Raw genomic sequence first — 15,240 nt, 5'->3', positions numbered from 1 at the left:
ACTCAATTTGTTTGTAGAATATATACATACACATATAGCTTTGTCCTTGTTTCCAGTCCCGTAGCAGTTCCAACAGAGTTCAGGCATAAATCAGGTCAAAGTCCTTGTAAATCAATTCAGCAATCATATACCATATATTCAGTCCAGCAGTCAGAGTCCTTCTCCAGTTCTCCACGATGACACAGCACCTTCCACGACCACGACGACACCACAGAGTATGTGTGCTGGGTCTGCTTGCTTTATCCTAGGGTTAGCTAATCCTGGGATTCCTTTCTCAGGTGATACAAGTCTTTGTATTAGCCCAGCTGCGTAAATTCTTGCTTTACTTATTTTCTTAGCAATGATCCTTACAATTAATTTTAGTCTTTGACTGCTCTATACAAAACTGGATTTAACAAGACAGACAGACAGACAGACAGACAGACAGACAGACAGACAGACAGACAGACAGACAGATAGATAGATAGATAGATAGATAGATAGATAGATAGATAGATAGATAGATAGATAGATAGATAGATAGATAGATAGATAGATAGATAGATAGACTGACACTTTTTATTTTGTGGGATAGTTGAGTATTTATAGCTGTTGGATCAGCTTTTTGTCCTTTTCAGGAGATTTGGTGATTATGGTGATCAGCCTGTTTTTTGTTGTAGGTGTTTTGTTGTGATAAGGGGGAGAGATGATCTGTCACTGTGATTGTTGGGTGTCATTAGCTGGTCTTTTGTGTGCAGTGATCATCAGTCCTTGTGGCTGGGTAGAGTTTGTTGACCTTTTGCAAGCTGTGTTTTTCAGTGCTGGAAGCCAGGCTTTGTTGAATTTTAGACTTTCTTCTTTTTTCTTGAAGCTCTGCTGGTGTTAGTGGATTTCAGTGTCTTCCCTGTGCAGTCTAACATAATGATTGCTGGTGCTGTCCACTACTTCTGTGTTTTGAAATAGAATTTCATGTCCAGCTTGTTACAGGGTATGTTCAGGTACTGCTGATATTTCCGGTTGTTCTAGTCTGCAGTGTCTCTCAAGTTCTTTGACTCTTGTGTGGATGCTGAGTTTTGTGGTTCCAATATATATACCCAGTAAAATTCCAATGGAAGACATAATTGCCAATGTGGAATCAGCATTATATCATCTTCTAGGAGAAAAAGCAGAAGAAATAAGAAGTGAAGTGACAAAGATCCTACGAAAAGCAAAAGCCCTAAACAGCAACATAACAAAAAAGGACAGAAATGTTATCAAGTCCCTAAATTCAGATCCTGACATCATAATTCTGCCAGCAGACAAAGGCAACACAACAGTAATCATGGAAATAGAAGAATACAAGGACAAAATCAGGGAACTTCTAGACCCCAACACCTACAGAAAACTGAAACGGGACTCAACCAACAAACAAACATGCTGATCAGGAGTTCCTCCCTGCACCCCAACATCCTTCAATGAATCTGCAAGACAGAAGCTCTCCCACCAGGACTCCCCAAAATCCACAAAGTCTCAATCCCACTCAGGCCCATTGTAAGTGCCATCAGCCCCCCAACATATGAATTAGCAAAATATCTAGCTATAAAGAACACTCTGACACTCATCTAGCAGATCTTTCCAGAAGACATCAAGGCCCTTTTCCAATACTGCTTAATGAAGTGGGATAATAAGTTCTATGAACAGACAGATGGAGTGGCCATGGGGAGCCCCTTCAGCCCAGTTATAGCAAACATCTACATGGAACATTTCAAAAAACAGGCCCTGGCTTCAGCAGCATTCGCACCCATAATCTGGTTCTGATACATGGATGGCATCTTCACAATTTGGAACCATGGTGAAGAAAAACTAAAAGAATTTCTAAACCATCTCAATAGCATCCACCCAAATAGACAATTCACCATGGAAAAGAAATAGAGGGCCAACTCCCTTTTTAGATGTCATGGTCATATGCAAACCTGACCTATTGGGACACAAGGTCTACAGAAAACCCACCTACATGGACTGGTACCTACATAAAAACTCCAACCACCACCCATGACAAAAAAGAGGCATAATCAAAACACAGGTAAACCGTGCAAATCAGAACTGTGAAGCTCAATTTCTCAGCACCAAACTCAGCCATCTGAATTGGGTCCTACAGGCAAATGGTTTGTTTGTTTGTTTGTTTGTTTGTTTGTTTAACTTATATGCCGCCCACACTACCCGAAGGTTTCTGGGCGTCTTACAGCATTTAAAATACAATAAAAAGGCAAAATAAAAGGGCAAACTAATTAAAATGCAATTAAAATATATATTCTATTCCAAGAATGAAATCACAAGAGCCACCAAACCAAGAAAACAACACCAAACTGAAGAGGAAAGAAGCCACCCACAAATAAAGTATTTCTGCCATACATCAAAGGGGCCACAGACCACATGGGGAAACTTTAGAAAAAAACACAACCAACAAACAGTATTCAGGCCCACCACAAAAATTCAACAAATTTTATGGTGAGGAAAGGACAAAAGGGACCTCCTCACCACTGCAGGAGTATAACGGAAACCTTGCATTTGTGACCAGATATATATTGGAACCACAAAACACAGCATCCACACCAGAATCAAAGAACATGAGAGACATTGCAGACTAAAACAACTATTTCAAAACACAGAAGTACACAACAACACCAGCAATCATTATGTTAGACTGCACAGGGAAGTCATTAAAACCCACAAACATCAGCACAGCTTCAACAAAAAAGAAAAAAAATCTAAAACTCAAAAAAGCCTGACTCCCAGCACTGAAAAAATACAGCCTGTGAAAGGTCAATGAACTCTACCCAACCACAAGGACACATTTGGGGACTCAGTCACAATTGTTAAAAGCCTGTCTGAAATGGGGTTGGGTCTTCAGCTGTTAGCAGAGGAATAAAAGGGAGAGGGTCAGCCTGATCTCCTGAGGGAGAAGATTCCATAACCTGTGATCAGCCATAGAGATGATCCTCTTTCATGTCCCCATCAACTGTTCCTGCACTGGCAATGGGGCCAAGAGGCGGACCTCCCCTGACAATCTTAAGCACCAAGAAGGCTCGCGATTGATTGATTGATTCATTCATTCATTCATTCATTCGTTCGTTCGTTTACCGTCCATCTCACCAGTCACTACTCTGGGTGTCGTACAACAAAAATATAAAACATAAATTATATATGGGAAGATAAAGTCCTTTTATTTATACTCAAAGTAATTGCCTCAGTCAAGAGTAAGACTCATTGATTTTTAATTTCACAGTGATGACTTGTGCATAAAGTAGCCATTGCAGATGCCACACTACTTCTGTGTCAACTCTGTTAGCTCAGTCACAGCATCAAAGTCAGCCACATGTGGATCATTAGTGGCTGAGTGACAAAATGATGAGGAACCCAGTGTCCTACATAAGATGTGTCAACTGGCTCCAAGACAGTATGCAAAACATGTACTTAGCAAGAAAAGATACACAAGCTAGAAGCTACACTGTTGGTAGCAAAGTGTATTGGATTCTCATTAGGGACTCAAAGTTGGTAAATAACAAGCATGTTAATATTTCAGAGTGTGTGGGAAGAGTAAGACATACATTCAGTGGAAAACTCTTACAACCTACTGTGGATTAAATTTATAATGGAAATATAATTAAAGAAAAAGAATTACCTACTGCCCATGACTGGTTTCCATATGTTTGAAATGTGCCTGCGGTTGTTCTGTTATCTTGGGAACTAATCTTTTGCATGAAACCTTGAAATATGGTGTTTGTTCAGAGTTCACAGAGAGAATTCCGGATATGCAAAAAAAGAGCCTTGTGCTTCATTACTTCGCAATGCGCCGGAGAAACAGCGCACTGCATAATAAATCTGTGACATCTTGAAAACCTAACCCAGGCCTTGGAAAGCTCAGTAGCATGTGTCATGCTCTTCCAAGAGACTCATTCATTAGAAAGAGGGAGCAGAGCAAATGGGCGCGAAAAGCAGCCCTGCTCTGCAGTACCTCTCCCTCTCTCTCGCCGTCTCCCCATCTATATTTCATACCGCATTTCAAATGGCAGCATCTGATTGCTTTGCCTTTCTAGGCAGGTGGTCTCTGGAGAAAGCAAGGAACGCAGAGAGAAGTTTTCAGAAAGAGCCGCCAGATTGCAATCGTTAGCTCGGCACAATTCCCCTTCCAAAGTGTCACTGTAAGCAAGAAAGAACAACAAAAGACAAAGAAAACAAAATTGAGCTGGAGTGTCCCTGTTATCTTTCAGATACCGCTCACAGTTATCTCTCCTGACACACCTGCTCTGTATACATGCCTCTTCTCACCCTGGCCTTTGCTTTCTGCCTGTCTTCATTACAGTGGTGAAATATCATCCCTCTTCTGCCTCTATAACCCAAGTTGCCGTCGCCGCGAATGTTCTGGGGCTAAATTAGCCAAGTTGTTTGTACGGTTGTCCTGGGGGTGACCCAGCTACTCAAACTAATAAGACACATTTCTTTTGGCAGCTCCTTGCACTCAGCGCATACCAGCAAACAATTTATATGTCTAAATTGCAATGATGAATTTGTAGGGGGATAATAACACAGAGGCGAAATTAATTCCTTGTGGAGTTTTCCTTTTGGCTGAGATTGGGCAAGGCTGGATAAATAGGTTTCCTGTCGACCCTTCTTAGTTGGGCCAATGATTTAAATCTTAGAGAGCTCAATAACGTTCCCTCCTTCCCTCCCTCCTTCTCTCCCTCCCTCTTTTTGCCAGCTGTTCGACTGAAGCAATTTCATCGCTCTAATCAATTTAGTTAGAAATGTGCCAATGTGCAAGTTTTGATCTTAGCCAAAAGTGAAGCAAATTCAGGAGAGGAAAGGGAAGGAAAGGAATTTGGTAACAGGAGACTGTTATGTTGATGTTGGAGTTGGAGTCAACAAGGATGATGTCTTTAATCCAGCTCTGCAAAATCTGTGACCCAACAGGCTTTGGCAGTCTGAGCAGGCAACAAATGTGGGGCCATTTATCAAGAGTTTGTTGGGTTAACTATATGTGAGAGGTCGGACATGGGTGGTTTTTTGTTTTTGTTGGTTTGTTTGGTATGTTTCATTGCCCCAATGTAATTTTAGGGTGTCCTTTCTGCTAGAATTTCTCATAATTGCCAGGTATAAGGTACTTGTCCCTCTCCCCACCTCACACACTGTCAGGTCACAATAGAATGGTCAATCTATGGGGCTCTTCTCTCTAGATCAAACCTTGAGTCACCAGATGTTCTTGAACAGCAACTCCCAAAGTCCTGGCCAGCACAACTAGCGGTGATGGCTTCTGGGGGTTTTAGTCCAACAACATTTGGGGACCCAAGGCTGAACCACTGCTCTGGGTGGTGACTCTGGTCCTGCTGCATTAGCTCCACACATATTACAGCAGTGGCTGGTACACAGCAGCTGTCATTTCTTTCCAGCATTTCTAAAAGTTTCTTCTTGCCCTCTCTTTTCTGATTCTGCTGATGGAAGCATTTAAACTCTTCAGTTTAGTTCATTTTGTACTGGGTCTGGAAACAAATTAGAAGCAAATATGGGTGAGAGAGGAGCAAAACTTGGAAAAGTTGATTTGGCTCTCCAGATGTTTTGGGGTGCAAGCCCACAAACCAATATTATGGGCCCTGTCAGTTCATGTAATTGCAAACCATAATGTAAAGAATCACCCACACAAATGTTTCTCTTTCACTCAGCAGGGATCTGCATGTGTTTATGAAGGGTGATCATTTATATTAACTTTTAAACAAGCACATTTTCTTTCAGTGTAACATTATAGCACTTATACCATACTCTTTTCTTAATGATCACTGGAGCTACGCGATTCTAAAACTCGCAACAGGATGATGAGTTGAAGACCACTGAGTAGAGATTTGAACCAAGGACTCTGTAACTCAAGCCCAACACTTTATACCCGGTGCTCTTTACCTAAAGCACATTGTTCAGGGTAAAAGGTGTAGACTGAGTACAAGTAAGAGGTCAGAAAGAGGGATTAGAAGAGGCAACCCATTTTAATGGTTACCCCATTTGGAAATATAAGCTGAGGCAATGTGCTGTGCTGGGTCATATGGACTCTGCTCTAGTATGGGTTTTGCTCATTGGTCAAGATTGCTCACTCTCATGGTCCAACTGGCTACTCTCTTCAGATGATGCCTTTTCTGTAGCTTGGCTCGTGACTGTAGCTTTATTGAACTTTTTGAAGAGCAATAAAACTAAGGCATAAACTGAGTGGTGCAGGGAGGACAGGAGGACTTCTGATCAGGGCAGCAGCAGTTGCAGAGTAGCAACTGTTTTATGTTTAATTTTTCCTTCCTCCCCCCCCCCCCCAGCTGCCAGGAAGAAGCCCCAGGTTTTGATAAGCCACAGGAAAGGGAGGGAAGGAGCGACTTTTAAAAGGGAAGTGAACACATTTGTGTTGGGCTCCTTCTTAAAAGGACACTGCAGACTGTCAGCAAAGTCCGTTCTCCTAAAAGAATCAGACAGCTTGGAATAGAGAGATTCTAGGTCTGGTTGACCCCTATTTGAGATGAGTCCCAGTCTCAACCAGGCTGTCAAACCAGCACCTTTACCCAAGTCTATTCCCATTTAAAAATCATTGAGAACCAGGATATAATCATGAGCCTCAGAGTCATTAAGATCTTTCAGTACTCAAGAAAATATTGGACTCAAGGTAGCTAGTTCCGTGGCCTGAAAGAAATCAAATTAAGTTTGGCAGCAGGATTGTGTCTGTTCAAGAGATCAAACATAAGATCTTTGGTATATTTGTTTTATTAGAAAAATAAAGATTTAAAAGAATTCAGTTTATGTGAAAGCAAAACACTCTAACAAACTCCAGCTAAAAAAAAATAAAACAATAAAATTGCTATCTAGGAAAAATTAGGAAAGACATTGGCCTCTCCTCTAACTATTTGAAGAACTACATCCTAAAAGAATTTCAGGAACTCCAAAGTACATCTAAGAATCCATAGTCCATAAAATCCATAAGGCAAAAAGTCTCCTTTAGAAATCCATGAGGCGAAAAGATCTTTTAGAAATCCATGATGTAAAAGTCTCTTTAGAAATCCATGGAGTAAAAGTCTCCCTTCTCTCTCTGCATTCCTTCTTTTTCTCTCCCGTGCTGGAAAACCCCCCTTCTTCTTCTCACCCGTCGATAGCCAATCAGGAAGAAGAAATAGTTATCTCTCTTAGTCCTTATATCCCATGGGAACACAGGTGCTGTTTCGGTTTAGCTGCTGGAATGTTTAGACTTCAGTAAGAATGGAATGTTTAGAATTCCATATCCTGGTTACTAGATAAGAACACTGACTTCTGTTAAAGAAAACAGCATCTGGAAACTTCCATTAGAATTACACAGACCAAGGATGGATTCTTTCTGGCTAATTTCATGACTACAAATCCCATCTTAGAAATTACTTTCTGGCTTCTATGACCCATGTCATCACACAGACAACCTGCTCCATTGCTACCAACTGGGCATCTTTCTTGGTTTTAATTCTCTTTCCCCCATGACACATGAATGCTGGCTTCACCATGAGGGAATGGTGGGGGAGTAGCACTCCAACCTGATAATGTTTCTGGACCATTTGCTTCACACTCTGGTCATTTTGGAAATGCACAAAGACCCTGATCTGGTCCATATCTATCCATTGTTTTGAAGATAGTGCATATCCTTAATCAGAACCCAGGAAACTGCCTCATACTCACTTAGATTGGCCCATCTAACCTAATATTACCAGTACTGACTGGCGGGAGATTCCAAGGTGTCATACAGGATTTTTTTTACTTGCTCTGTCTGGCAATGCAGAGAGAAAATGAATCTGGCCACTCCCTTAGTAGTTTGGAACAGCCTTTCCTAGCCTGGCGCCATTCAAAAGTGTTTTTGTATCATTCCAGCTTTTGGGCCTGCTAGGAGTGAAAGGAGGTTCAATCCAGCACATGTAGAGGGCAGAAGTTTGGTGAAGACTGGTTTGGAATAATGAAGCACCAACTGTGGCTTCTTCTCTGAGGATAAAATTTGAAGCCATGGCAGGTCAATGCCATTTGCCATCATGCAGTGGTCCCTTCATCATATGCCTTCCTTTAAGACAGATGTGCCCCACATTGTGTTCTCTTGTCTTCTTGCATTCCTGGGGAGAATGGAGTAATTCATGGTTAGCGTGACAGCAAATCATTTTACCTGTGTATGTGTCACACGCCGTGGCGAAGAAAAGTAGTCATCATTTTAATCTACATTTAAACAAAGGGATCATGAAAGAGTGAGAGAATGAGCCGTACGATTTGAAATGTCAAAAGCATTAACACAGACTCATTTGAGACTGAGTGCTAATTTATATTTATTAGCGAGGCACACAGTGTGGCAGAAGCAGGTGACAAGCACTGAGAGGTGAAAGTGCAGCAAATTATTTGTTACCGTAAAAAAAATGTGGCAAAAACATGAGAAACCACTTTCTGGTTTGCACATCAAGCTCAGGGAAGCATGAGTGCCTGTATAGGAAGCATTTGGATGTTATTTGGAAATGCCTTCCTAAACATGCTCCTCTGATACTGATGCAGATGCAACTTGCTGCTTGTGAAATGCTCTGAAGTGATAAACTAGCCTTTGACAGCTAGTTTGAGTTGAACAAGATTTTTGTGAATTTTATATAAGCCTTTAAACCAGCGGTTCCCAACCTTGGATCTCCAGATGTTCTTGGACTACAACTCCCAGAAATCCTGGCCAGCACAGCTAGTGGAGAAGGCTTCTGGACATTTTCAGTGAAGAACATCTGGGAACCCAAGGTGAGTAGCTACTGCTTTAGAAGAAGCACAGGGAGGGCAGAACGTGCATGCCTATGATTTCTCTCTTCCCCTGAATTTTTGAAGATGTTAATTTGCCCATTTTGTCCTCAATAGCAATTCTGAGAGAGTTAGCTGGAGAACTACCTAAGCTCTGATCAATGAGAGGACAAGCCAACGGATGGACTGGTTGTGATGGCTGACACGTCAACTGCAGCAGAGCTAGATCCAAGTTCTCATTATGGTACTGCAGATGAGGTCTCTTTGGAGCTTGCTTGCTCCAAACTTTAGTTTCCTGTCTGTGTAAGAAGAATGGTTGTGATCAAATATAGAGGGCTATAGTATGACTGTACATTACAGGAACCTATAGTGTATCCAGATCAAACAAGACATCAGTTCTTATCACTTCTTCTGCTCTTGTGTCCTACCTTGGTCTGGCAAAAATGGATTATCAATGTGATGCCCATTTATACAGCATCATCCTTTTCCTCTTGGGCTCTTCAAAGTTGCAGTTGATAATTTAGCAGCTGCTTCCCTGCTGTGTATGGAACCATGTCAGAGATGATTACAGAGTTGCACAAAATAAAGGTTAAATCTACCTCATGTCAAGTCCCCATTTCCTCTGCATAAAAATCAAATTGTTGAGGATTAAAAGAAATCTGGCGGGGAGGGGGGTGTCCCACATATCTCACATTTTTGTTCATCATCACATTTGACCACGACCACACCCAAAATAAAAATAAGCAATGCATTCCAGATTGTGACAGCTGTAAATTAGACCACATTTTATTTTACCCTCATAAAGTTTTTTTTCTCTCTTCAGGGTGTTTAAATGGCAATTCTTGGTATATTAACCCCCCCCCCCTTCCTCGATAAAGTGAAATACAACTTTACCCATTCCTTTTATTGCAAATTTGTTTATCTCTATGAGGAATGGGGGACTATTTTGCCAAGATCATTAATTTTATGATGCTTGTGTTTCCAAAGAAGTGCTATTTTGGTTGTTCTATTAATGCCGAGCTATGCCCGAGCTATAAAGCTTAAACTTTAAGTGTGTTTACTATTCTACTCCAAATATAATTCATGGCTCAGAACAGATCTTTATGTCAGGTGTTCATATATTCTTCTGTGGTTGCATCTGAGAGAGAGATATTTTCTTTTTCTCCATTGAATCTGCATACAACTCTAGGTATCTGACTTTATACGTCTTGTCCAATGAAGGTGACACAGAATAAAAAGCAGGGAGGGGCAGGACATTTGATGCATGGTAAGAGGCTTTTGTCTGTCTGGAAAATGTCTTACAGTTCCTTGATGCAGATGGGCTAGCACCACTTTTTGGGTGTCTGCAGAAGCATGGCAGTTTGATCCCCAGAGGCAAATTCAAACAACAAGATAGCCACTGGGGTACCTTGGCTACAATGATGAATTAGGGAAGACTGAAATGCAAGTTGCTGCACAGCATGCCACACAGGTCGAGGTAAATCATTGTCTCTCAATCTACTCTGCAAGGTCCTGAGAATGAAATGAAAATGGCAGAAGTTAAGCAGCAACTAGAGTACCACAGCCAAAATCTTATTGGTGTTTTCACAGGGAATGTGTAACTTGTCAGGGCTAACTGCAGCTGTTTGACAGGGTGCCGAACACACGAACATTGCATGCCCGGGCATGTACCCAACCACTCACTTGGCAAGTGTCCTGTCATCTTGCCTGTTAGCTGCAATTAGTAGCCATGAGAACATACATAATCTCTCTGCAAACGCTAGTAGGATTCTGACACACAAATAAATAATAAATAGAGTCACTGAGATTCCTGGAACTAGGATGTAATCACAGACTTTCACACTTGCTTCAATGTATGGTGCCACTGACTGACTCAGTTAGGTGCATACCACAGGAAACATGGTTCAGGGTCAAACTATGATATTATCAATTTTTATTTATGTAAGCTTATAAAAAGCATTGTTGTGAAAAGTCAGCTAGACAACTGTAATAATACTATTTTTTCCCAACAGGTATGTCCATGTCTTTTTCATGTTGTTTTTATAAAACCTTGCATCATAATAGGTATGGAGATATTGGGAACTGCCCATCCACATTATATAATGTTACATTATTATGTTTCAAGTGAATCCAAACATTTTGAGAGAAAAGGAAAACAATTTTTAAAAGGAGAACATGTAATATGTTATATTGGAAGCTGCCCAGAGTGGTAGAGTCTACCAGATGGGTGGGATATAAATCAAATAAATAAATAAATAAATAAATAAATAAATAAATAAATTAGATGCTATGCTAATTCCGTATCTTGCAGAGGTGCTCCTAGAAGTGCTGAAAGAAACCTCTTTACAATGGTTTTCCTCAGCTCTGTATTTTACATTAAGTGTGCCCTGTTTTGTGATTGGTTATTAGAAGGCAAATATGGGCTTAATTTGCCAGTCTGATTGCTGAGAGATATATATCTGGTGGGAAATAGTTGTGGGAGAAAAAACAAGTTTATTTAGGGAAGACACATTCAACTTAACAGCTGAAATCAACAGTAACTTACAGCTAGAGTACGGTCATTGAATCTGAGTGGTGTTAGAGAATTAACTCCTCCATAAGTTCCATTGATTCAACAGGCCTACTCTAGTTGTGACTCACAACTGAATTTAAGCCATAATCTACTTTGACTCTGAATCAATATTTCTGTTAGGGTGCTGAAACGTCTATATTAAAGATTCCCTAGCTCCCATCAATGCCTACAACAGTGAATCAGAGATTTAGGATTTAAAGAGAAGTTTTTTTTTTTCCTCAGCGGATGGTAGAATTCTTGAGTCAAAGAGTCTCTTTCATTTAGAAACCAGGCAAACATATTTGGTTATTTGAAGTCTTTTTACATCACTCTTGTGAAAAGCTAAAATGACCTCTCAGATTTTTTTAGATGCAATGAATAAAACAAGAGAGGCTTTGCCTGCAGGGTTACAGTCTGGGAGACAGGACGGGAAAGGGGAAAAGGATGAGAGGAAAATAAAAAATATAGAGAAAGGAAAAAAGCAGATCAGTTGTTATGATAACAACGTTATCATAATAGCCAGTTGGAACAGAAACCAAATGGAGCTGGTTTCTTAGCAGAGCCAGTGGAGTAACTCTTCATCCCAGTTTTAACTCTGTTCCATCTTCAGGAAATGGCAGCTGCTAGAGGACAGCTGGGAGACAGAAGGAAAAAATGGACAGTGAAAAACCCAAAAGAATTAGTGGACAGCAAAGAGGCTACTGCTAGATAATATAGCAGTACTTCCATTTTCATATCGCCAGGAGATGGACAATATTACTGTCACCTTTAGACTACAGCAACACGTAGCCATGTTGTAAGGAAAACGCTGCGTGATATATATTCTGTCTATACCTCTGAGAACTTTCTAGAAAATTAAACACCAGCAGGATCCCCAATTTAGTTGCCTCGTCCCTATGGAACACTTAGCATAATGTTTAATTTGGTCTGTCCATGTGCTAGTTGGGTTTCAGGCTCATGGGTCCCATGAATCACCAGCAAATAGCTCACCACAGCTTGTTCTACTGGAAATTAATAAGGTATCTAGTGTATTCTAGTGTATTTGGGAGTCAGTAGAAGACAGGAGGGCTTGGCGTGCTCTGGTTCATGCAGTCAGGAAGAGTTGGACACGACTAAACAACAAAAAGTGTATTCTAGAGGCACAGCAGGGAAGTGACATTGTGCTCTTTCTCTGGCATTCTCCAAAGCCAGTCTTAGCTATGAGCATCTTGCCTGAACACTAGGTTCACTAGAGTAGATTTGGTTTTGATGATTTTAAAGCCACAGCATACAATCCCATCAATGTACCTAGTCAATATAATTAACGCTTTGAGGTATTCAATTCTTCAAAAAACCTGAAGTTTATGGATGTGGGATATTATGCTTCTGTACCCACAATATCATGCCCATGTTGCAAGCAGGAAAAAGGATGCCACATTTTACATAGCAAAGGTCATCCTGAATGCTGACAACACCAATACCAGCAGTCAAGATGGGCTACAGGACACCCTCTTCTGCTCATTGCTATTTACAAAGTAACAACACACAGGGGAAAATCCCAGAAGCTGACTCCTTTTTTCCATCAGTTAACCACTTTTCACCCAAACACAAAGCAATTGCCAAGTCTGTTTTTCAACGTATGACTTTCTGCTACATCTGTGCCGGATTTGATGCTGATCCCAGTTTCATAGTTATAATTTTTTATTTGAGGCACCCCTATTTTTTGAGTTGGCTTACAGAATGTGGAATGTTGATTCCACACAATATATATTGCTGCATGCTTGTACAGCAATAATATAAAGCAAACAAGATTGGTCCCTGTTCAGAGGCACACATAGAAAAGCAGGAGACAAGTGTAACAATAGATAATGCTAGTAAAGGACATTACTGTTGTTCATTTTTGATCTCTCTCCAGGATAAGAACTTGGGAAGGGCCTAACCTGAGATGGTTGCTTGAAAAATACAGGTTTTGAAGAAAGAAATGAAAGAAAGGAGTTATCATATGTGGTCAAAAGAAAAAAGTAAAATGGATTTCCTACTTACGTCCTTCCCGGTTTGCTTATTTCATTTATAGGTATCTTCCTTCAAAAAGCCCAAGGCAAAAATTGGCATCTTCAGTGTCACACCATTCACAGATATCTCTCTGTATTCTCACTGCAGGTTGAACATGTATTGAGACATAACTGAAGCCAAGACCATAACAACTGATGGTTTCACAGTGACGGACTACTACCTTGGACCCTCCCCACATCCCAGACAGAATAAATCATATTAAACTGTCCGTGTTATTCTTCTCTTGACATTGTTCTTTTCTAGTTCTCTTGAAAGGTTAATTATGAAGATTCTCTGGGGCCAGCATAATGCTTTCCTCAGTTCCCAAACTGAGTTTAACTACTAGCATAAAATAGGTGGGAGATAAAAAGGGCTGTTTTTCATTTTCATTTGAAAGGTCAAGTCCATATAATTATTCATGACTGAGTAAATAGTATTTTATAGAACATGACCAGAAGGACTATAAACAAGAGTCTGTCTGGTTCAGAACTCAGTGAGTCTCATCCAAATAAATATCACAGTTAAGTCTCATTGAAATAGGACTGAAATTAGAGATGAGCACTGGCTCCCAGATTCAGTCAGTGTTCAAATTAGGCCACACACAGTTTGGTACCCAAGTTGACCTCTGCCTTTTCGGAAACACTTGAGTCTAATCCTTTTCATGGTCCATGCCAGTATTTGTGGTATTTCTGGATTTTTTTTTGGGGGGGGGGACTACATACACACAGACGGAAAGAGGGAGTCCTAGTAGTGTAAGTTTTTTTAAAATACAGGAGGGGAAAGCAAATTGTTGAATGCAAAGCAATATGCTGTACACCAATGGACCTCCTTTGTTTTGTATTGCAATTTTTTAAAAACAGGGACTGGCTGCTAAAGCTTGGTGACTTTCTTCAAGAACCCTTTGTGGTTGATGTGTACATTTGAGGTCTTGGCCATTTTTGGGGGGGAGGCGGGGTGAAACCTGGGTCTCCTCCTTCTATGCAGAATCAGTATCTTTTGTATAAGGTTGACACTGGAGAAGAAGCCAGTGAGTTGGACCTCTTCTCTTCCCTCCTGTGTTAAGCAAATGTATGAAAAACTGCTCTGTAAAGGTTGCCATGATCTCCAGATGACCTAGCAGGCTCACCATGTATCTGTGGTTGAAGCACATCAGGACAAAAAGCCTATTCCCTGGTGAAGAATTGTTCAGATAACTATCCTGAGAACACTGCCCTGTAACTTCACCATAATGAGCCCTTAGAAAGATGCACAAGGGGAGAGAACAATATAGAGGGCAGCTGTGGTGCACAGCATTGTGGAGTGACCATTGGGAAAGGAAGTAGCATAAACTCTAAAATCACAATAATAAAACTGTCCATAAAATTGCAAAGAGATGAACCCAAAGGCCTTCTGCTCACTAAGGCCATAAACTTGTGTTTGGTTGTAGCAGAGGGTACAGGTTGAGTGAAGCCCCTTTATAGCAGTGTTCAAGGAGGTAGCCACTTTTGCCTGGTTCAGCATAAACAAAGCAGAACATAATTCTCTCTCTCTCTCTCTCTCTCTCTCTCTCTCTCTCTCTCACACACACACACACACACACACACACACACACACACACACACACACACACACACACACACACACACACACACACACACACACACACACACACACACACACACACACACACACACACACACACACACACACACAGACCAATGCATTTATCTCAGTATAAGTTTTGTGAGTTACCACCCCCTTTTTTTTCCAGGCCACCAGTTTGCATAAAGTGGGTTTGGGTAGGGATGGGGGATGGATAAGAATGGGACCAAGAGGAATGGGAGGCCCCTTTTTACGATATGAAGCAGCTACAGCCACTTCTTTATCATTCTGCTTGTGGAAAACGTTTTAATTTGCCTACCTTC

General features: G+C 40.9%; 1 long non-coding RNA gene across 2 annotated transcripts in view; it reads left to right on the top strand.

The window, feature by feature from the left end:
• Nucleotides 1-15,004, top strand: part of LOC140703023 (uncharacterized) — a 29,962-nt gene extending 14,958 nt beyond the window's left edge. Inside the window, exons 2-3 of one of the 2 annotated variants that reach the window (XR_012082306.2) lie at nucleotides 9,944-10,021; nucleotides 13,445-15,004. This is a non-coding gene — a long non-coding RNA (uncharacterized LOC140703023). The remainder of the gene's footprint in view (nucleotides 1-9,943; nucleotides 10,022-13,444) is intronic. The other variant, XR_012082307.2, reaches the window with a different exon arrangement.
• Nucleotides 15,005-15,240: the final 236 nt, after the last annotated feature.

The sequence above is a fragment of the Pogona vitticeps genome, chromosome 1, assembly GCF_051106095.1.
Source record: "Pogona vitticeps strain Pit_001003342236 chromosome 1, PviZW2.1, whole genome shotgun sequence".
In the NCBI taxonomy this organism is placed as follows: Eukaryota; Metazoa; Chordata; class Lepidosauria; order Squamata; family Agamidae; genus Pogona; species Pogona vitticeps.
The sequence above is the reverse complement of the archived record's forward strand: the minus strand, read 5'-3'. Positions and strand labels throughout refer to the sequence as shown.